Source organism: Narcine bancroftii, chromosome 7, assembly GCF_036971445.1.
Source record: "Narcine bancroftii isolate sNarBan1 chromosome 7, sNarBan1.hap1, whole genome shotgun sequence".
Lineage (NCBI taxonomy): Eukaryota > Metazoa > Chordata > Chondrichthyes > Torpediniformes > Narcinidae > Narcine > Narcine bancroftii.
In genome coordinates this window covers 28556025-28581166 of record NC_091475.1, presented here as the reverse complement: position 1 = coordinate 28581166, position 25142 = coordinate 28556025, and the positions used below count along the sequence as shown (strand labels likewise).

Here is a 25142-nt window from a genome sequence, read left to right as displayed (position 1 = left end):
TCTGCTCTTCTGTATTCCTCAATGCTCTCCCATTTACCACATATGTCCTATTCTGATTCTTCTTACCAAAATGAAGCACCTCACACTTATCAGCATTAAATTCCATCTGCCATTTTTCAGCCCACTTTTCTAAGCAGCCCAAATCCCTCTGCAATCCTAGAAAACCTTCTTCATTATCCACTATTCCACCTATCTTAGTATCGTCTGCATATTTACTAATCCAATTCACCACCCCATCATCTAGATCATTAATGTATATAACGAACAACAATGGGCCCAATACAGATCCTTGAGGCACACCACTGGTCACCGGCCTCCAACCTGACAGACAATTATCCACTACCACTCTCTGGCCTCTCCCTTTCAGCCAATGTTCAATCCATTTGACTATCTCAAAATTTATACCTAAAGACTGCACCTTCCTAACTAACCTTCCATGTGGTACCTTATCGAAGGCCTTACTGAAGTCCATATAGACAACATCCACTGCGCTACCCTCATCCACATTCCTAGTCACCTCTTCAAAAAATTCAATCAGATTGGTCAAACATGACCTTCCTCCCACAAATCCATGTTGAGTACTCCTGATCAGACCCTGTCTATCCAGATGTTTATAAGTACTATCTCTAAGAATTTTCTCCATTAATTTACCTACCACAGACGTCAAACTTACAGGCCGATAGTTGCCAGGCTTCCTCCTTGAACCCTTTTTAAATAACAGAACCACATGCGCAATGCGGCAATCCTCCGGCACTATCCCCATATCTAATGACATTCGAAAAATTACCGCCAGAGCCTCTGCTATTTCCTCCTTCACTTCTCTCAATGTCCTGGGGAAGATCCCGTCTGGTCCTGGAGACTTATCCACCTTTATATTCTTCAAAAGCCTTAAAACTACACCTTTTGTAATCTCTATATTCCCCATATTTACCCAATTTGCTTTTTTTATCCCACATCTCCCAATATCCTTCTCCTTAGTGAATACCGAAGAAAAGAAACTGTTCAATATCTCCCCCATTTCTCTAGGTTCCACACACAGTTTTCCACTCTGATTTTCTAAGGGACCAATTTTGTCTCTAGCTTTCCTCTTACCATTAACATATTTGTAGAACTCTTTTGGATTTGTTTTCACCCTGCTTGCCATAGTTTTCTCGTACCTTCTTTTAGCTTTCCTAATTCCTCTCTTAAGATTCCTCTTACATTCAATGTATCTTTCAAACATCTCCTTAACTCCATGCTTCTTATATCTAATGTACGCCTCCCTTTTTCTTCGAACCAAGTTTCCAATATTCCTTGAAAACCACGGCTCTCTCAAACCTTTTGCCCCTCCTTTTAACCTAACAGGAACATAAAGCTTTTGCACTCTCAAAATCTGATCTTTAAAAGACTTCCATCTCTCTACTACATCCTGCCCATAAAACAAATTGTCCCAATGCACACCCTGCAAGTCCTTTCGCATCTCCTCAAATCTAGCTTTTCCCCAATCAAAAACCTCAATCCTTGGCCCTGATTTCTCTCTTTCCATAATGACATTGAAGCTGATGGCATTATGATCACTGGACCCGAAGTGCTCGCCAACACTAACCTCCGTCACTTGACCCATCCCATTTGCCAACAGTAGATCTAACACTGCTCCTTCTCTGGTCGGCACCTCTACATATTGTTGTAAAAAACTATCTTGCACACATTTCACAAACTCTAACCCATCCATTCCTTTCACAGAATGTGTTTCCCAATCTATATGTGGAAAATTAAAATCTCCCATAATTACAACCCTGTGCTTATCACAAATATCTACTATCTCCCTACAGATTTGCTCCTCTAGGCCTCGGTCCCCTCCGGGTGGTCTATAATACACCCCTACAAGTGTAACCTCTCCTTTCCTACTCCTCAGTTCCACCCAAATAGCCTCCGTGGATGTGCCCTCTAATCTATCCTTCCTAGGCACCGCTGTAATATTTTCCCTGACAAGCAATGCAACCCCACCTCCTCTTGCCCCTCCGACTCTATCACACCTAAAACAACGAAACCCAGGGATATTCAGTTGCCAATCACATCCCTCCTGCAACCATGTCTCACTAATCGCTACCACATCATACTTCCAAGTATCAATCCACACCTTCAGCTCATCCACCTTTTTTACAATACTCCTGGCATTAAAATATATGAATTTCAGGGATTTCCCATTTTTTAATCCCTGTTTTCCCTCATCTTTAAGAACAACATTATTTACTTTTCCTGACAATTGCCCTTCATCTTCTTCCAGAGCATTTCCCTTCTCTATCACCTGCCCATCCATATTCAAATACTTACTACAAACTTTCATTGTTTTCATTCTAACCTTCTCCTTACTGCTCTGTAGTATTTTGTCCTACTATTCTGTAGGACTCCAACCCCTGTGGTACATGTATTCTTGATGATGGGAAGGGTTTTACCTGTGATGTCCTGGGCTGTGTTCACAACCTTTTGCAGGGCTTTCTGCTCAGAGGTAGTGATGCCCCCAGAGCAGGCTGTGATGCAGCCCATCAGCACACTTTCCACTACAGAAATTTGCCAAGGTTTCCAGTGCATCACAAACCTCCACAAACTGAGGAATTAGAGGTGCTGGTCCCATTTCCTCAATCTCTTGATCTCAACTGCCTATATCTGACATATGCCTCCTTGTCCCTGACCAGAGCTTCGGTGCTCTTCATCAACCAGGCTTTCCTCATCCTGCTGGCTTTGCTCATCACTCAGACTGGAGCAGGTTGACCCTGAATTTTCCATGTCTCACTTTTAAAAGCCTCTCACTAGCCAGCAATTGATCTTCTTCCAATCAATCTTTAGAAGTTCATATCTAATTCATTGACATTAACCTTGCCCCATTTTAAGGCTTTAACTTGTGGAGCAGTCCCATCACTTTCCATAACTCTTATAAAGTAAATGGTATTTTGGTCCGCAGACCCAATGTTTCCCCACTGACAAGTTGGCTATTTGCATAGACTCTTTTTCTAAGAGGAAGTCTAGTGTTAGCCCATCTCTACAATGGCATTTACATGTTACTTGAAAAAAGTTTCCTCATCATGCTTTACAAATTCTAACCTATCTATCCCTGGGTCAATAATAGGGAAGTTAAAATCACCTCCTGTTATTCAACCCTATTATTCCATACCTAGATGTTATCTCCCTCCATATTTGTTCCTCTAATTCCTGCTGGATGCTGGGGGGCTGAGAGTACAACCCATCAGGGTAACATCCTCTTCTTATTTCTAAGCTTTACCCATGCAGCCTCACTGGCATTCCATCAGAATGTTGTGATATAACTCCCAATCAGAAATGCAATTCCCTTTCCCCTTTTACCTCCACCTCTATCATGCCTGTAGCATTTGTACCCTGGAACATTAAGTTTACAATCCTGCCCATCCCTCAACATGTTTCTATAATAGCTATAATATCACAATCCATGCCCTTATCTGCCAGATGTTCCTCACTCCCTGCCTTTTCCTTCCCATTGGACATGCTTTCTTTATCTCCTACGTTTGCCTCATTTTTTCATCTGCCACATTCATTTGGATGCCTCTCCAGAGCAAAGATAAAAATATGAAGATTTAGCCTCTGTTCAGAGGCACTGTTCACGAGACAAGCTCTTTCTGGTTGACAATCTCAGATTCCTTGCTTTCAAGTTTGCATTCCCCCTACTCAGCTTGGTTCTTTGAGCTAATTGGAAGAACATTTTAACAGGAACTTAGCTTCTTATGTTCTCACTTCTGGGCTCTGTTCAGGAGGCAACACTATTTTAAAAATACCCAACAACAGGTGAACCTCAGGATGAATTAACTTACTTTCCCAGGAAAAAAATTATCATTCCTTGTGAGTCTGTTATGAAATTATTTTTGTTGATGAAAGAGTAATTTGTGACTGAATATGCTGAGTGGTGCAAATCAACCCAGAAATCATTGCAATCCTCTTTTCCAATGGTCTGGCATGGAGAATAAAACAGTACCATATGCATGAATTTCTGGGCTATAAAATCTTTCCAATTTCCTTTCCTCCAGAAGGCAAAGCTTAAAGCTGCCAATATTATTTCACTTGCTTAAATTTAAATTTTATTTTGGTGTTTGTGGTTTCAAACATAATGGGCTTTACATTTCACCCAGGGAACTTTACTATAAACATGACTGTATCATGTGAGCTCCTACCATTTTCTCTTCAGGTCTTCTATTTTCCATTGTCTTTTTAAAAAAAAATCTGAAAGACACAATAAAAGAAATTCCACCAAGTCTGTTTTCAAATGTAATTACAGTAAAATCCCCATTATCTGGAATTCAAGTAACCTGCAAACTCAAGCAACCAGCAAAAAAAAATAGGTAAAAAAATACGAAATTTAAAACTGGTGCCCTCAGCAGTCAGTCCGCCAATCATGCAACCGGAAAATTCACTGATCTGGCATCTACCAAACCCCTTAGGTGCCAGATATTGGGGGGTTTTACTGTAGCAATGATTTTTTTAAAAAAATATATTGCTTCAATTTAACATTTTACATACATATCTACCTTGAAAACTAATGGAAATGTTATAATTAAAAGTATTTTATCAAATGATTATATTAAAAAATATTGATAGACCAAATATTTTCTTAGGATCAGAAACTGTTTTAATCTTCATATTTTCAAAAAGTCTCAGTTTGTTCAGAGAAATGTTTAGCATAGTGAGGGAGCTGGCAACCAGTTTTTAATGTCAACATCTGCTTTAAACACACTGTGCTGACATTTTGTGTTCCAATTGGCAAATGTTTGCATTACTTCATTTGGCTGCTGCTGTGTGCCAATAAAATCATGTTTTGGATGTGAAACAAAGAAACGAAGGGAGGTGGTTTGAGCAGAAATATTATATTCTATTGCTTTCCATGGCATTTCATATCCAAAAGAATCCTGTTCACTGCCATTGCTTTTGATTAAGAAATCAAATCTATATTTTCCTTTCCATTATCAATGACAGGTATTTCAGATGGTTACAAAGGATATCAAAATAAATACAAAGTTAACGTTATTTCTATGGTGCGAGAATATTGGTAAAGCTTGGGAAGCATTAATCCGTCTTTGTCCCTGAGTTACATTAAGAATAGCAAAGGCCTGGCAGTAATTATAAAGCAGTTAGGTCTTGTGGTGATCAAATGATTTCATAAGCATTGAAAATTACTTTATAATGTCATCTGAACCAAGAATTATGTCCCAACCTTGAAATTATTTCCTGGTAACCACAATTGTACATCACAGAGGTAGTTTTGGCTTCACAAAATTTGCTTAGTTGCATCTGCAATAATTTGCATTGTTCGGCTTTCCACTGTTTGTAATAATATTCAAGCATTTGTTACTGATGACAGTAGGGTTTTCTTTAAATAATTAGAAGTGCTTACGGTTAAGCTAAATGTCCTGAATAATAAATGATAAAGAAATGATAAAGAAAATTATAATAATCATTAGTAAATTCTTATTCTATTAAAATTCCATTTCTCACAACATTGGCAATATTACTATTTTTAGCAAGCTACTATAGGCATACTTAAATGTAATGCATTTAACGACTTTGTGCTATGGAAGAATCTTTTGGCTTCATCATAAATTCTTTGTCAATATGTGCCAGAGTTAATTTTCAGATTTGAGAAAGGTAATTTTTTTAACATTTCAAAATATCAGCCCCCTTGGCTATTCTGAAGTTAATCAAGGACAGATTTTTAAATAATAAATAGTCTGCCATTTTATGAAATATTCTGCAACAGAGGAAAATTGATGTTAGAACAAGGTGCAATGCTGAGGATTTTCTGGCAGCCTCAAGCAACTAAAAATATCAAGGAAAATAAATAGGTGAAAAAATGGAAGTTTAAAATTCGCTTGCCTCATCGTTATTTCGCCAATCTCTAGCTAGTGGATAAATTTCTTCTATGGGACATGTTAAAAGCATATTTGAGAGGTCAAGCAATTAGCTCTGCCTCTAGGATTAAAAAGAATATACAAGGGAGGTGGAAGAATTTGTAAAGGAGATTACAGTTTTAGAAAATGACCTTCAACGAGTGGGCTCTGAAGATAAACATAGATGGTTAATTCATAGAAAGCTCAAGTATAATACAATATCTACATATAAAATGGAAAACAATACTTTAAACAGAAACAATATGAACCAGGGGAAAGAGCCCTACAAACCAAAGGATGTAAATTAAGCAATTTTATGTTAATTTATATAAATCTCAACTGGTTTCCTATCATAAATGGATCTCTCAAATTTGAATTTAGAAGAAAGGGAGGGGTTAAATGCCCCCATTTCTTCAAATTGAGATGGGGAAGCATTGGCCTCCTTGCAAATTAATAAATCCCTGGGAGAGGATGGATTTCCACTGGAATTTTATAAAGTATTTAAAGATTTTTTTAAATACCTTTGTTTATGGTAAGCCACTGTTTCTGAGGGAGGCCTTTTCAACAGCAGTTGTTATGGTGATTTCCCAAAAAAGATAGGTTTCCACTGAAATCCTCGTTTTGTAGTCCCATCTTATTTTTGAATATGGACTTTAAGATTATTTCCAGTCCTTTGGCAAATAGATTGGCAACTTATTTGCCTAAATTAATAAACACTGTTCAAACTGGCTTTGTGCAGAAGAAGGAATCGGCAGATAATGTATGTAGATTGCTCAGTATTATACATCTAACACAAACAAGAGATGACTTGAGTGTCGCTGTGGCTCTGGATGTGGAGAAAGCCTTTGACAGACTGGAGTAGGATTTTTTATTTAAAGTGCTGGAAAAAATTGGACTAGGACAAACATTTATTAATTAGGTTAGAACTCTATATTCTGAGACTAAAGCTAAAGTAATAACTAATGGTCAGATTTCATCAGCTTTCCCACTGTCCAGTAGTCAGGGTTGTCCATCATCTCAAGCTCTTTTTCCTCCTGGCTATTGATCCATTAGCAGAATCCATTCAGCTGAATCCAGACATATAGGGCTTCAGGATCAATCAGGAAGAACATAAAATCAATTTATTTGCTGGTGATGTTCTGATATATCTGACAGAACCAGTTAACTCATTACAAAAGTTGCAATCTAAATTGGAAGATTTTGGGATTATATCAGTTTATAAAGTCAATTGTTTCAAGATTGAAGTTATGCCACTTAGGAGTGGGTGGGAATTATGAACAAATTAAGAGAAATTCTCATTTTAAGTGTTCGCTCAATGGGATTAAATATTTAAGTATCAAGGTAGATTAACAATCTGCAGAATTTATATTAGTTGAATTATTTTCCCTTGCTTCAGAAAATTGAGGAATATATAAATAACAGGATGACCCCCCCCCCCCCACATAACTTTGTTTGGAAGGGACAACTGTATTAAAATGAATATGCTGCCTATAGTACAATTTTTTTTCCCAAAGTTTTCCTGTTTCTACACCAAAGGTACATCAGGGTAAATCTTTAATGATTCCTCCCTCCTGTCTCTTCCCCCTGGAACTCACAATGCCAAGTCAAGTTATTTGTACCTTGATGGGAGTGGGTTTTTCCTGGGTGAAGCCGATCTTTTCTTTTTCTTATTCTTTCTCTTTACTTATTTTTTCTTCCTGTTTCTGGGGAGGGGGGGGGCTGGTGAGAGGGTTCCTCTTATTTTGTTCTTCTTTATCTCTATTATCTCTTTCTCCCTTTGGTTCAACATGGTAATTGAATTTGCATTTTTGTAGTATTATTGTAATTTTTCTTTCTTTATAATAATTGAATGACATGTTGACTCTTTTTATCACTTCCTTTAATATTGACATGCAGATTGATATTTGTATTTTATTAATATTACGGATAGTAATGTTTTTCCTTTTGATTATTCTTCATTTTGACTGCATGTTGATTGAAATTTCTCAAAATAAAATATTAAAAAATAGACACAACCTCTAGTAACTGGAAAATTCACTTAACGGCATTAGTCAATCCTCATATGGGCTGGATTCCAGGGGTTTTACTGTATATAAGAACTCCCCTATTTACCATGGTCTTAATTGTAATTTTTTGAGGTTATAATGGTACAATAGTGTTACTGTCGTTACTTACTTTCATGTATTACGTTAAAGTAAGTTAATCGCAAGCATCATTGATATTTACAATAAATGTTGATAATTCCTCTAAGCTGAATTCTTTGTAGCCTCCTTGGTAAATCACCTCTTTTAGTTCAGTGGGAAAGGTTTATTATTTTTAATTTTAATTGAGTTTAACATATAAGTATACATACTAAATGACTATTACATAATAAATTAATTGTAAAATAGTAAATATAAACAAAAGGGAGAAAAAATTGGCTAAATAATAAAATATACATAAATACATTAATAGTTATTTGCAATAACTCAATCTAGTGATAAAGAATGCGAGAAGCCATGTTATATTGAAATAAAAAAGATAAAAAGAAAAAAAACTAATAACTAATGAACTAAACTAATCTAATCTATTACCTCCCTCTAATCAAGGCTACCTTTTTTTATAATGAAGAGAGGAAAAAATCACTAATGATGTGGAATCACAGGTGACCTCCAGAGAACAAAGAATTCTAGGAAGGTATAATAATTTTTGATTCTTATAATTATAAAAAAATTGTAAGAATGGGCCCCATAATTTCATGAGTTGAAACTTTATATCTTTAATATTATATCTGATTTTCTCTAAACTTAAATAGGACATTACATCATATAACCTTTCTGTTTTAATAAAATAGAAAATCTGGCTATCAATATAGTAAAAGCTAGGACTTTTTTCCTGAGATGCCGATAGATGTTCATCTAAGTCATGAGAAGAAACAAACAGAGCAATTAATGGACAGGGTTTCAAGTTAATCTTGAAAATTGTTGATAGAGGTTGAATCAGAGAGGCTTCAAAATTTTTACATTTCTCACAAAAATGATCAATTTCTGCATAAAAATAGGATCATTTAAGTTTGAATGTATGAATTCTGCGCACCACCTTAAATTGCAATAAGCAATGTCTTGCACAAAATGAGGAATCATTAATTAAGATGAGAGTAGAGTAACAATCTTCATCTGAAAAAGTTATCTTCAAATCTCATTCCCAATCTCTTTGGATCCCAGCCATTGGGACTGAATTTGTTCAGTAAATTATTATAGATATTAATCCACCATGAAAACACAATTGTATTTTAAAAAACAGGTTAAGAGTCTTAGTCTTAGAAATTCATGTAAAATATGAAAGCTCGGACTGAACAAAATAACTAATTTGTAAATATTTTAAAAATGCCTGTAGGAAAGATTAAATTTAGCTGATAATTGTTCAAAAGAGGCAAAATTATTTTGAAAATAAAAAAAATCTTTGAAACTTCGAATACCGTTTATATGACATTTATTGAAACTAACAAAGACTGTTGAAATAAATGGTTATCTATAACTGCACAAGCCAGTGAAAAACTGTCAATTCCTAAACTGAGCCCAAATTCTCAATCTATTTTTCATCCAGATTATTTGTTAATTAGAAAGGGAAAACGTTAAAGAGGATCCTAAAATTGCCAACATAGAGGGTTTTTTTTAGTAATCTGTAATTCCCTTTCTACCCAAGAGGGGCAATTCACTGATTTATTCAAAAGGAATAATAAAAGTAAATTACATATATTAATCACCCAATAGTACAATCTAAAATATGGAAGTTATAATCATCCATTTAATGTTATCTTTTGAAGATAGGCTTTACTTATCAGTAGTTTTTTTTCCCCTTTGCCAAATATACGTAGGAATAGCCAAATCCAGTGACCTGAAAAAAGATTGGGGCTAAAAATTGGTAATGCTTGAAAAAGATACAAAAATTTAGGTAAAATATTCACTTTAATTTAATTAATACATTCTATCATTGTAATAGATAAGGAAGACCACCCCGGTAATGATTGTTTAATCCTATCAAACAATACCCAGAAATTCTCTTTCAGTAAATTTTTAGAATATTTATTAATTGTAACTCCTAAATATTGAAAATGTTCTTTCACTATTTTAAATGAAAATTAGAATAGCCTTCAAAAGCACCTTCTGAGGGTAAAAGTTTACTCTGTACAAGTTATGTAAATTTAACTTATAACTTGAGAACTGACTGAATTTATCAAAAATGATTAACATGCTTGGTCTAGAGATTTCAGGATTTGAAATAAAAAGCAATAAATCATCTGCATAAAGTGATACTTTATGTTCAATTCCTCTCCAATTATGTCATTAAATCTCTACACTGTCAAAGAGCAACAAGGTTTCAATACTATATCAAAAGCAAAGAACTTAGAGGACAACCCTGCTGTGTTCCCCTTTTAAGATTAAACATAGCCGATTGCTGTAAATTAGAATGGACTGAGGCTTTGGGGCTTGAATATAATATCTTAATCCATTTAATAACATCTGGACCAAAATTAAATTTTCCCAATGCAGCAATTAAAAGCTGTTGGGGGAAAGAGGAGCAAGGGCTCAGTGTTGGGACTGATACAGCACTGTTGGGAGAGAGTAGGACAGTGGGATCAGTGCGGGGAATGATAAAGGGCTGTGGGGAGAGAGCAGGGCAGTGGGATCAGAATCAGAATGTATTGTCATGAACAAATCATGAAATTCGGTGTTTGCTGCAGCATCATAGTGTAAGTATACAGATTATAACCATTTTACGACATCTTAAGATTACCATCTTATGACATATATAAAAAAGTTATAACAATAAAAGTTCACAAAGTCAGGCAGTGCCTTTGGTTCATTGATTATTCAGGAATCTGATGGCAGTGGGGAAGAAGCTGTCCTTGAAGCTCATCTTTAGGCTCCTGTACCTTTTCCCTGATGGTAGCAGAGTGAAGAAGTAATGGACTGGATGGTGGGGGTCTTTGATGATCGAGGCTGCATTTTTAAGACATTGCCTCATAGCCTCAATGGTGTGAAGTCTGGTGCCCGTGATGTCAGAGGCTGAGTTAACAACCCTATGGAGTTTATTCTTGTCCTGAGAGTTGATGGTTCCATACCAGACAGTGATGCAGCAAGCCAAAATGCTCTCCAGGGTACATGTGAAGAAGTTTACAAGAGTCTTCGGTGACAGACCGAATCTCCTCAGACATCTTACAAAGTATAGCTGCTGGCAAGTCTTCTTTGTGAATGCATTAACGTGGAGGTTCCAGGACAGATCTTCTGAGACGTTGACACCCAGGGATTTGAAGTTCTTGACCCTCTCGACTACTGAGCCCTCGATGAAGACTTCCTCCTGAAGTCTACAATCATCTCCTTGGTTTTGCTGATGTTGAGCGCAAGATTGTTGTCCTTACACCATTCAACGAGCTGATCTATCTCCCTCCTGCACACTTCCTCATTGCCATTTGTGATTCTGCTGACAGCTGTGGTGTCATCAGCAAATGTGTAGAATGGCATTGGAATTGTACCTGGCTACAGAGTCATGGGTGTATAAACGAGTAGAACAGTGAGCTAAGCACGCATCCTTGGGGTGCACCTGTGTTGATAATCAGTGAGGAGGAGATGTTGTTTCTAATTTGTACTGACTGTGGTCTTCCAGTGAGAAGGTTTTGATGCAAGAACATTTATAGAACCCTCAAGTAAGATTTCAATCAGTAGGTTTCAGTGTATGGATGTCTAAATTCCTGTTGAGACTGTAGAAACTTTTACACAGCCACAGCCACTTCATGCTGGGAGATTTGCAGTTTTTTTTTTATGCTACACCTGCTGTCTAAAAAGCATGTACATGGAATGGTGGGGTCATTCCAGTCCTGGGTTTTTTTCTGGTAGCAGAGGTAGTAACAGTGCAGCAATGTCATCTGTGTAAAAGGCGAATCTGTCATTCTGGGACCAACTCGGGAAAGGAAGTGTATGTGTACTGTATTTTTTTTTACTGTATTTAAGGGTAAGCATTTAAAACTTGGTCAAAACATGTAAGTAGGGCAACAGGAAAAATCTTTTCAATAATAATACTGCTGTCTCATTCTCTCCTGGCAGCCCGCAATTATACAGCAAAGGTAAAAGGCAGAATCGATCTGACTGACAGCAAGTAGTTCACTAGGGAATACCTGACCAGCAGGCACTTGGGGTTTAGCCCAACTCAGATGTCTATGTGTGCTCCCTTAAATGCAGAAGTCTGAAATGAGTTAAAGATGAAATGGCTGGGGCTGGAGCTGGAGATGAAATGAGTTGATGATGAAATAGTGATGCATCCTCCACTATACTTACTATTTCGTTAGGTGGGTGAAGCACTGATGTGTTGCTGAGGGGAGAATGAGAGATGATTTAATTCATAAGTACATAATTCATGGTTTTGACAGGGCAGAATGTGGGGTGACTGTTGGTCTTTCAAAATAGATAAAAAGTATGAATCAAAGGGCACTAAATCTGGAACTCGACAGGAAAGTTTGAATGCTCAATTACTGAATGTATTCAAGACAGTCACTGACAAACATTCAGATATTAAGGGAGAGAAGATTAGTTTTAGGGAGGGGCATTATGATAAAAGACCAGCCCCCACACTGATCCCACTGCCCCACTCTCAGCTGTCCCCAGGTGTCTCTAATCACCTTGTCCTGTGAGCAAGCTGGTTTGTGAGTTTCTCCTGAGTTTGAACAGTCTGAAGCCTCCAACGTGGGATGTGAGTAGAAAGAAAAAGTTTGAAAACCACTGTTTTAATCGTCCCTAATTGACTTGTTATGTGTACAATTTCATAACTTCAAGTGGGCCAATGGCAATTTTTCGCAAACAAAATATTTAATTAACAATTGGATCTAGAGCAGTGGTTCTCAACTTGTTTGAACCTGACACGTGCCAAGTACACTTATCCATTGCCAAGTATCAACTTCATATTTTTGAAATTTAATCACTCTTGGGATAACAGGTCTTTATATCCAATATTTCTGTTTTATTCTTTAAGATTAAACCACAAAGTGAATGGTTATATTTATCACTTGAATTTGTTATTGAGTACAATTCCAAGGACAAAGAAACCGCCCGTAATATATAATAACTTACAAGTTTGATATTTTTGTTCTGGTGGATTTTAGTTTCCTTTCTCCTTGCTGAGGTAGAGTCCCAAGGTGTCCTTAATCATGACCAGAGACTTACTCAGACACAGAAACCTTGTTGAATTCCTTTTTTTTTTCCCCAGTCAAGAGACTTACTCAGACACAGAAACCTTGTTGAATTCCTTTTTTTTTCCAGACACTGTCTTCCACATTGTGATTGTTGGATGTCAATTATCCTCAGAATAGAGCACTAGGCCTAAGCCCCCTCAGGTGCATCACAATGATCTTCCATCTTAAGGTTAGCATCAGTGATGTCCTGCTGATGATTGCATTATGTTTAATTCCTTTTAACTCCCCCTAGAAACTGCTTGTGTGGAGCAAGACTTGGATAACATTAAGAAATGAGCTGGCAAGGAACATTCACTCCACAGCTATGGGCAACAAGAGAGAGCCTAAACATTCTAAACGGTCATCACTGATGCTATAGTTTGTGTGACTTCAACAAAATATTTATACTTAGATACTTGCCAAAGCTAATCTAACAAGTCTCTCAAACCCACAACCCATTAAGAACAACAAAAACTTCAGGAGCATGGAAACATCATGCCTATAGGTTCCCCTGCCACATGCACCAACTTTACTTGGCCATGCATTACTATTCCTTCACTGTTGATGGTTCGGAGTCTGGAACTCCCTACCCAATAGCATTGAGAGATTCCCTTCATCAGAAGGACTGCAGGATTAAACAGATGATCCACCAGCTCCTTCTCAAGGGTACTGGCTAGGCAATAAATGTTGGCCTTACAGTAACACTCAAATCCTGGAAAATGAGTAAATTAACATCGTTGAACAATGTTTTCAGTCTGCACACCTATGGTCTATGGAAATGTTTATTCTAATTCAGTACTTTGGAGTAACGGGGGTTAAGAAAATATAACAATATCATTAGTACTTTTGCTAAACACTCATTTATACTAATTTGCATTATTGGCAGAAATTCCTTAATAGTTCTGTTTACTAAGCCATTCTCTCACAACTTTATTAAGAACTTGATCCTGAAATTTTCTCAAGATATCAACAACCTTTAGTCTAACTCTGCCAACTAGCAGGTGAACACATTCCACCATGAATTCTTCTCCAGTGTTTTCTTAACATTCTACATTCCCTTGTTTGTGTTTCAGATGGAAACCTCCGATGTGAGTGTTTCATGTTATATTTAATCTTCTTACCATTCATAGCCCTGAATTTTACAACTCCTCTTTACTTAACTGCAGACAGACTCTTGTGTTTCATCTGATCCTACATGTCCCAGGTTCTCATTAGATTGCTGTCACGTTTGTTATTCAAACTCGATTAATATATAAAACAAATTAAAACAAGGACAAAATGTAAACATTGACATTAAAATGGGGACTGAATTGTACTGTGCTCTGTTGTGTTATTATTTCCTGCCCTCAAATCCTGAATTTTTGTAGGCTGTATCGATGACTGATCAGCATCAATATTGAACAGGTAAAGATTGTTAGTCAATCAGTTTCCTCCCATCTGCCAAAGAAATGCTGGTTGGGAGGTAAATTGAGATCTTATTTGGACGTTGGAGAGGGTTCAGAGGAGGTTCACAAGGATGATCCTGAGAACGAAAGGGTTATCATATGAGCATTTGACAGCTCTTTGCCTGTATTCATTGGAATTTAGGAGAATGGTGGGGAGAAATCTTATTGAAACATTTTGAATGTTGAAAGGCATGGACAGACTAGATGTAGAAAGGTTGTTTTCTATGGTGGGAGAGTGTAGAACTAGAGGACACAATTTCAGGATTGAAGGGCATCCTTTTAGAACAGAGATACAGAGGAATTTCTTCAGCCAGAGGGTGGTAAATCTATGGAATTTGTTGCCACAAGTGGTTGTGGAGGCATTGAATTTATTTAAGGCAGAGGTTGATAAGTTTTGATTAGCCAGGGCATCAAATCTTATGGAGAGAAGCCCAGACAATGGGGTTGAGTTGGAAAATAGATCAGCTCATGATTAAATGGTCTGACAGACTCAAAGGGCTGAATAGCCTGCTTCTGCTCCTATGTCTTGTGGTCTTATAGTCTGCAAAATGCCCCTAATATAGATGGGTGGGAGCAAAAAAATAGGCATATGAAATGGAATAGATGACAGAGAAATAAATAGAAGAATAGGATTGTTAAGAATGTTCTAAGAGCTAGCATAAACTCAAAAGGTAGAATTTCCTCTTCCTTTGTCTTAATAAGATTTAAAAATAGTAAAATGTGGTATGGTAGTGCAGGAACTTCAGAGTAAATCTCCTTCTATCCTGATAGAGTAACAAATTTTAAAGGTAGAAAAGATGTACAATAATACTTCTGAGAAGTGCAAGTTGCTTCTCTTTCACCTTCAGGTCTAATGCCAAGCATTTGTCTGAAACGTGCCTGTATCATCTCAGTGATCTAGGATCCACACCACTCAGAACAACACCAGTGGATCTCAAACTTATTATTTCCACTCACATACCACTTGAAGTAATCTCTATGCCATACGTGCTCTGTGATTATGTGAGTGGGGAATAAAGGTTGAAAACCACTGATCTACACCATCAGGACATGCTTTGTTCTCCCTGCTGCCATCAAGAAAAAGGAACAGGTGCCACAGACTCGTACCTCCAGATTCAGGAACAGCTGCCAGCCCTCAGCCATCAGACGCCTCAACAATAAACTCATTCAGAGACTCATTTAAGACTTTGACTTTGCTCATTATTTATTACTGAATATTTATTTCTGTACTTGCTCAGCCAGTTTGTTTACATTTCTTTCTGTTTGCAGTTAGCAGCAATTAAAAATTCTCCCGGCCCACAGGAAAAGAATCTCAGGGTTGTATGTGATAGCATGTATGTACTCTGTCAATAACTTTGACCTTAATATGGAATACTGTATTCACAAATTACTCAGCTAACATTTCTAGCTTGTGGCTGTGATTTTCAAAGGTCTTGACTCAGAAACCATTTTACTCCTTGGATCAGTCCAAGATTCAGTTAAACCTGCTGCAGAAAATTTCTGGTACCAAGATTTTTGATGTAAGTGCTGTTTTGTGGGAAGTTTATTTAAAAGGAATGGTTTCAGAATAACAAAGCAAGTTACTGATATTCTGATTACCAATCTCTGACTGAACCATTTAAATCACAACAGGGTGAATATGAGTTTAGGAATGAGGTTGATGTAACTGGGATCCATCGGATTCACTGTGCCACTTTCCGATTTCAGCTATTCCAAGTGTACAAAAAGTATGTAGAAAGCGGAGAGCATAATGGACCATATCATGCACGACTTGGTCTGTGTCTGGCATTGCTTGTCATGCAAATTTGAACTGGGCTTACGATCCAGTCTTCATCAATGAGGCTGCCCCAAGGGGCAATTAGTCCTCGGGCAACATCTGCAGTGCCTATTGCCAAGTCTAGTGTCAGAGTGGATGGTCAGGTATACTCACCAATGATTCTCTTCTGAACTCCAGCAAAAGGTACATTTATATTGGTTTAAAGCTTTCAGAGATGGGCATTTTCTACACCGTCCCAACAAACAATCATTGTCTAGAAGTGCTTTCTTCTGCTCCAGTGAAATTTCCGTTTCCCACACACCAGGCTTTAACTTTTCTTGGTGAGACTGCTAGTTTACAGTACGCTGGAATAGACTACTTTTTTTCATTGGAGAGATCCTATTGTGTCTTCTTATCATCCTTAAAGCCAGCAAACAGAAAACTTCTGTCCCTGCTGGAATTATTACCTCAGATGCAAAAGGATGTTGTTCAATATTAAGGCTCTCTTCAGCCATTCAATGTAGAAATGATTTTCTTTCTGGCCACCATCATGGTAAACTTGATTTTAGTATTCACAAGTCAGGGATCAGCTCACAGGTTGCATTTATGAAACAATGCATTCTAAGTAGCTACATGGGAAGGTAATCAAACAAAATTTAAGGCAATGCAATATGACTATGGATGATTGGTTAAAGAGGCATATTTGAGCATCTTGGGAGGGGGGTGCAGAAAGAGAGGTTTCATGAAGGAATTCCAGATGACAATCTTGGCTGCAATTAAACTAGTGGATGAGTAAGAGGCCAGAAATGGAGGAGCACACACATCTTAAAATGTTTTAGAACTGGAGGAGTTGATGGGGATAAGATGAAGCATGGCAGCGAGAGAATGTGAGAGCACTGTTGTGGTGCAGCTGGGGAGAGATTTATTTATAACTTTGCTGAACACGTGACTTTTTTGGCAAACTGAAGTGGGTATGTTTCAAGATCTGCATGAACACCTCAAACTCCACACTTAGAAAGACAGACCACCAAAATTCAGTTGTGTTCAGGCCTAACACAATATTTATGGCAACCTAATAAAAAAAAGCACAGTTCCCTCCTGCAGTTCACTGGCAATGAGACAATTTGGGTTTGTACCAAATAATATTTCTTTCTTTCCATAAAAAATAATCTCAGGAACTGCTCCAAGCCTTGCAAACCACCCATATTTCCTTTTTTGAGTTCATATGGACAGATAACTGTCCTGTGCTTCACTGATGAAGGAGGCCCCTGTTATTGGGCCTTTTTTATGATGATAAACTGATTTATACTCTGTGAGATACTGCAACTGATCACCAAGACTAGTAACTTTCTGAATATGTGTGTTTCATGATAGCTTTTAAATTATGTCTGCTTGAGTTTATAAATTCATTAAAATTTATCCCTTCTTCACCCCCCCCTTCCTCAAACTTGGATGATCTCAGCAGCAGAACCAAAGTAGCTCAATATTTTCTCTGGCAGTCACTTCCAGTAAGTAAACTGTAGGCACCTCAGATTAATTGGAAAGGTCTGTTTTGTATGTAGATCAGATCATTGATCCTTATCATTAATAAACAGTAACAAGAATTATTAAAATGTGCAAATTTCTGCCAAGATTGATCAGCTGAAGCCTCTACCCTGCAAAACACTTAAAACTTTTTTTGTTGTAGTAACAACTATTAAATATCTGCCAAAATTACTAGAAATGGACATTAATTTGCAGTTATTCTTAGGATAAAAATTTAACAATGGAAAAATAAAGAACACAGTAAACACTGGATTTAACTCAAGAATTTGTATCACCTCGCATCCAAGAAGTACTTTTGTGTTTATATGGAACTTCTGAGTGCTATGTGCAACAAAAGAGATCTTTATACAGAAATCCCATGATATTGCCATAAGGAAGGCCCAGCATTAAGACAGCTTTGGTCATCTACACTGAACTGAACAAAGCCGGCATCATGCTGGGTCAGTGTGTCTTTTTGCACAGCAAGCTGGCTTTCTAAAGTGGTATGTGAGTGGGAAAAAAAAAGTTGAGAATCACTGCTCTAGACATAATTGTTAAGAAAATATTTTGTTTGTGAAAAATTGTCCTTGGCCCATTTCCTTTGGAGTTATGAAACTGTGCACATAACGAGTCAATTAGGTATGATTAAAACAGTGGTTTTCAAACTTTTTCTTTCCACTCACATACCACCTTAAGTAAGGAAAGATAAAATTTGAGGCTTCAGACTGTTCATACTGAGGACAAGCACAGACCAGCTTGCTCACAGGACAAGTTGATTAGAGACACTTGGGGACAGCTGAGTGGGGCAGTGGGATCTGTGTGAGGGGATGGACTTTAATCACAACGCCACTCCCTAACACTAATCTCCTCTTCCTTAATATCTGAAGGTCTGTCAGTACCTGTCTTGAACATATTCAGTAACTGAGCTTTCACACTCTCCTGTAGAGTTCCAGATTCAGTACCCTTTGATTCTTTTTATCTTATTCATGAATGATCAAGCCCTATTTTGAAAGGCCAACAGCCACCCCACATCTGTCCTGTCAAAACCATGAATTTGAAGGCAGAGTACATGGTTAATGACAGGATCCTCAACAGTACGGAAGAACAGAGGGACCTTAGCATCCTAATCCATAGATTTCTCAAGGTTTCTGCACAGGTTGATTGGGGTAGTTAAGAAGGCTTATGCTATACTGGCCTTCATTAGTTTTAGGATTGAGTTCAAGAGTCATGAGGTAATGTTGCAGCTCTATAAAACTCTGGTTATTACCACACTTGGGCCATCAGACTCCTCAACAACAAACTCAATCAGAGACTCATTTAAAGGTGCTTACTTTTGCATTTTATTGATTTTTTCTTTTCTCTATATAGGACTGTCATTTGTCTACATGTATATGCATCTTCTTGATTACAGGACAATTTTTTTGCACTAGCAATAATTGGTAGTTCTTCCTTGTACACAGGAAAAAGATCTTAGGGTTGTATGTGATATCATGTATGTACTCTGACAATAAATCTGAACTTTGACTTGGAATATCGTGTTCATTTCTGATTTCTCATGGCAGGAAGGATGAGGAAGCTATTGGGAGGGTGCAGAGATTTGCTAGGCTGTTGCCTGGATTGGAGAACACATTTTATGAAGCAAGAGCTGGGTCTTTTCTCTTTGGAGTGAAGAAGGATGAGAGGGAACTTAAGAGGTCTACAAGATTATGAGAGGCATAGATAGGGTGGACAACCAGCACATTTTTTTTCCTTGGGGGGGGGGGTGTTTGGATTGTCAAACACCAAAGGACATCTGTACAAGATGAGGGAAGGAAAGATTAGGGGAGATGTCAGGAGTATCTATGTATGTATATATACACATGTATACATAGAGTAGTGAGTGCCTGGAATGTATTGCCAGGATGGTGGTTGAAGGTGGCATAAAAGGAACATTTAAAAGACTCTTAGATAGGCACATGGATGCAAGAACAATAGAATGCCTGGAATGCATTGCCAGGATGGTGGTTGAAGGTGGCATAAAAGGAACATTTAAAAGACTCTTAGATAGGCACATGGATGCAAGAACAATAAAGGGTGATGGGTGTGAGGTAGGGAAGGGTTATTTTGTTGAGCAGGTTTATACAGGTTGGCACAACATTGTGGGCTGAAGGGCCTGTAGAGTACTGTAGTGTTCTATGACATTATCTATGGCACTGCTGTGATAAAGATAGTCATTACTAGTTTCAAGATTGTGATCCAATGATACAGGATGAAGCCATGGTCTTTTGCCCTCACTATGTCAAAATGCTGAAGTTAGAAATAGTGTCAAGGGAATATGGCACATGAAGATGACATTTGGCCCATTGTATCTATTAAAAAGCCATTAGAACACCTTAGCTTCCCAGATCACAATCCAGTCACACCCCTCAAGTGCACATTGCTCATCTTTTTAATGTGTTACGGGTCTCTACTCTTTCGGGCAGAGAGGTCCAGACCAACACCACTCTTTATCAGCTAATAAGTTCCCAATTCTCCTCTAATCTGTCCACCTGTTACATTAAATGTAACATAAATTTATAAATTTTAAATGTTTAAATTTAATAAACATTTCATAAATTTAAATTTATGAGATACAGCACTGTATAGGTCATTTTGGCCCACAAGCCTGTGCCGCTCAATTACATGCAATTTAACATACCAGGGCTGTAGTGAATTAACTGTAGATAACTGGGTGTAAATTGGGGAGTATGGACTCATGGGCCAAAATGGCCTGTTACCATGTTGTATGTCTAAATGTTATTTAAATTAAAATTAAAATCCACAACCCACCCCCCCCCCCCCCCCCCCACCCTATTACCTGGTAGATTTTGAATGATGGGAAGAAAGCAAAGCCCCTGGGGAAACACATGCAGCCACGGGGAGAAGGTACAAACTCCTTACAGACAGTATGAAATTTGAACCCTGGCCCTGATCACTAGTGCTGTAATGGCATTGTACTAATCGCTATACCAACCGTGCCACCCCACATAACCTCGAGTTATTAAGTCTTCTGTTAAGGGTAATAAGATATATCTGTTCAGTTTGTCTAAGCTTTTTATACCTTTATACGCCTTAAATTACCTGGCACCCTTCTCTTTCCAACTCCATTTCTGTCAATGTCTTCCCAACACCAACTTCCTGATGGCACTTGCTACCTTAATCCTTGCATGGTTCAAGAAGTACAGGTGTAGAGGTTGCTTTTAATGACATCTGGGTGTGTACTTGCATTGTATCTGGTTGATCTCACGCCACGGTGATCTGAGAGTTTGGAGCGTGTATAGTTTACAGTGTCCAAATATATCCTGGCGTATTTTCTTATTTTAGTATCATGTTTTTTTAAATAAAAATAATTACTTTTAAATAGCTTCCTCCAAAAAATTGGTTTGCTCGATTGATACAGCAGATAAATATTGGAGACTGTTATTAAATCTGAATTTTGTTATTTGTTGTTGATATATTGTCCAGAATGAGTCATCAGCCATGTTATTGTGGACGCACTGTCACCCTAAAGCCAGATGTGGTACATTCACACTTCTTCAGAGACTTGCAAATATGTTTTATGTTACAGCACATCCCAGACTACATATATAAGCAATACAAAATTTGGGGTAAGGACAAGAAATAACGGGATGCCTCTTTGCACAATTGACAATGTTTAAAGCAGGACCAGACATCACTATTATAACTAATAAGCACTGCTTTTAGTTCAGTCCCAGTTTAATCTCCAGAAGATGAACACAATGTTATAACTGCAGCATTAAAATGACTGAAAGCAGTTCTGACTTGTTTCCTGCTGAGTATTTTATCATCCTGAAAGCGAGTACTGCAGAATAGTCAAGCCCATGAACAGAACATCTGGCAACAAGTTTAAACAAACAATGGTTTGAACTGTAGTCTGTCTTCAAACTGAGCATTAATTCAGTTGTATAAACAGGAAATACTTAAAACACTTATCAGGTCAGGCAGCGTCTGTGGAAAGAGAAGTGGTTAACATTTTCAAGTTGAAGACAATTTGTCAGAGCCAGGTTATAGAAGTGCATGTCTAATGCACTGTCTAACATAATGGAACTGAACAACCAGACGCACAAGAAGTTGCTTCTAAATCAATACCAACCCTTGTCTGTGATTTAACTGGCAGCTCTCCAGCCTATGAGTCATGAGGTACAGGGTTCAAGTGCCTTTCCAGAAACTTGAGCTCAAATTCCAGACTAATGTTTTATTTTAATGCAGAGAAAATATGTTGGAGAAGCTTCTTTTGGATGAAACTTTAAATCGTGGCCGCACCTGGTCTCTTAGATCCTATGGCACTATTTAGAAGAAGAGGAGCAGTGACCATTATTCATCCTTCAGTCTGAATGGAGGATACGTTATGGTGCTCACTCTGATGTGTACAATTTGGGCATTTTCTACAATAGTGACAGCACTTCAAAGAAACACTTCATTTGTTGCAGACTCTTAATCAGATACTGCTTTAAATGTTACTAGTGTCTTTCCAAGTGATGTGCTCCCTCATTCCTGTAATTGAGGCATAGTATTTTCAATGAGATGTTAAGTAAAGGCCAGGATTTCCATCTCAATTAGCCTAAATGATGACTTGGCACATTTTGTAGAAGGATGAAGGACACCTGTCAAATGTCCTGCTTGATTTCCATCCCATAACGTCACTAAACATATTTTAAATTTGGACATACAGCACGGTAACAGGCCATTTCGTCCCACGAGTCCATACCTTGATAAATTCTTTCATTTGATCATTGTCAATTTGTATATAGTTGTGTGTCAATGAACTGCACTCTACTTACAATAAGGGACATTGCTATCTTCAAGAACATGTGGCAGAGAATGAAAAGCTTCAAGGAACACTTAATTTACTGTAACTTTGTTTTGGACATTTTGAGACTGAAAAAGCTAATGACAGCAAATCTATTACCATCCTCTCCTGATGCGGTATCTTGACCTGAAACAACACCAATTCATTTATCCCCACAGATGCTGCTTCATCTCCAACAGTTTGGTTTCAGATTCCAGCTTCTGCAGTCTCCAAATCATTCGTTATCAATGCTTAAATAGCAGATTACCAATTATGATTAAAAGCAGGCAATTTCCCCATCAATAGCAGGCATAACTTTTGATAATTATTTGGAGCTGTTAATTCTTTTGAATATTTTTTCACCTTTTCTTCCAACAGTTATATATCAATATCACTCAAATGTCATGAGTTAGACCATGAACATAACTTTTCTCAGATCCAGATGGAGGATTTGGCAAATGGATAGAACATTCAAGTCAAGGGAATATATTTCAAAGTGCTGTAATGGGGGCAGAAATGTTGGATATACTTAGGAAGGATCAAAAGACAACTCTAACCAGTTGACAGTATAGGATGCATTTTCTAGAGGGAGCAAAGTCTTAACAGAACATAGGAGGATTAAAACAAGGAGGTGTAGTTCACTCTAGTCTGTCAGCAAGGAATCGTATCACATGCTGCTTATATCTTTTAAACACTCAATGATGTCATGTTCAATACCATGTCATTATGTTCCACATCTCATGACCTTTTTCTTAATACGTTATGGAAAAAAATACACCACAGGGAGGGCTTTATGAAGCAATGGGCAAGAGTAATAAATTAAAACTTTTTGTTTGATGACAATAGTACTGGAAGAAGTATTTGAGAGCACGATCCTTCTCATTAAATCATGAGAAAGGAGGTTATGATAGGATGATCCCACACCTAACTGAAACTTTCGCTAGCTGTCCAAATGCATATTAGCAGTAAGTTCCTGTCACGTTGAGAAGAGGATCAGGTTCAGTGGGTTCACAAGGAGACAAGGCTGAACACAAGTATTACAATCACACATCAATTTAATTAACAGGAGAATGTCAAATAGTACTCGATTACTATGTTAAACAATGATATAGACATTCACATTGGACCTAGGTTGGACTCCAATACCAGTGGCTGCCTATACTCTACAGGCTCTTACACTTGAGTACAAACTCTGCAGACAGGGACTTTCACACACTCACCCAACAGGGGTGCAGCTCTGCAAGTATTGATCTATCACAGTACTACGGCTCAGCTTCAGTGTAGTGCACACTTTACCCATGACACTTCTAGTGATGTCCACAGTAGTGACCTGGTATGGAACAATGTCCGGAGCTTGGACCATGAGGCAGAGAGAAAGAAGTGTGCTATGCATCAATGTTTTCTATAGATCTAATCTGGGTGCCAAGCCAATAATGACCCTAGGTGATTTAAATTAGCCAATAGCAAGGTATGCAAGATGGCCAGAGTCCAACCTTGATTGATAGGTGATGTGACTTCCAAATATGCTTCAGACAGGAAGGACACATGACCATCCACAATCCACAATATTCCAAACAGGCAGGAAGGCCACGTGTATCTCCACAATCCACATGTAACAGTTCCCTTCCCACAATTGGCATAGACTTGGCTGTTTGTTCAACTGAGCTTGTAAGGAAAGTTCCCCTTCTTCAAAACAATCCTTATAAGTGAGAAGTGAAAGCTCAATACAAGTTGGAAGGTGACCAGCAGGCATTGTACAGTTCACTGGTAAAAGACTAGGCTAATTTTAACTCCTGGTCTTCAAAAACATAATCTAAACCAAATTCATGATCAAACTTACCAAGGCAGAAGGAAGGTCAGAGGGCAGCTATTCTCTATCAATTACTTTCACTCAGTTGTGAGTGTGTCAAAAGACACTTTGCCAAGAACTCCACATAGAGAGAAGGAAGGAAAACCAAGACTGTAATCTACTAATTACAATTTTACCCAACTTACATCAACAGTGTTCCTTCTATTCAACAGTGTCTCAAAGGCATAACAATTCTCCAGGGTGATAAATCACAAATGCACTAATTGCCATTAATTAATTAAATTATCAATTAATTAACTAGTTGGCAAAACATGTGCAAAACAAAAAGTGGTAAAACTCATCAAGAAGTAAATATAACTTGTAATCGTTACAAAACCAGAGGACCCGAAAACCCAGCAGCAATAGATATTCACCAAGATAAATGATTACTTAAAGAAAAGTTGCTATTAATTATTTTTAAACATGAAAACAGAATCACACTTTAACTTATCACTATGGACTTGACTAACCTAACTTAACCCCCTTCTAATTCTAATTCTAAGCACACATGTATATAATATGTGTGTAAGTTCAGGAAAGTTCTTTGGTTCACAGTCCAATCTCACTTCTCACTCCTCCAAGTTCACTGGTATCAAGTAATTCTTATACTGTGCACAGAATTGAACATTTATGAAGTTCACCAGGCTT

The 25142-nt window shown here is 37.6% G+C and overlaps 2 long non-coding RNA genes across 2 annotated transcripts in view; one reads left to right on the top strand and one right to left on the bottom strand.

Annotated features, from left to right (window-relative positions):
* The window catches only part of LOC138738661 (uncharacterized), a 66746-nt gene that overhangs the window by 5332 nt on the left and 36272 nt on the right, over positions 1-25142 (top strand). The gene's annotated exons all lie outside the window — the stretch shown is intronic.
* LOC138739820 (uncharacterized) overlaps positions 4176-25142 on the bottom strand; it is a 30676-nt gene continuing 9709 nt past the window's right edge. Inside the window, exons 3-5 of the long non-coding RNA XR_011342454.1 lie at positions 24486-24573; positions 5216-5411; positions 4176-4227 (exon numbers count right to left, since the gene is read on the bottom strand). This is a non-coding gene — a long non-coding RNA (uncharacterized lncRNA). The remainder of the gene's footprint in view (positions 4228-5215; positions 5412-24485; positions 24574-25142) is intronic.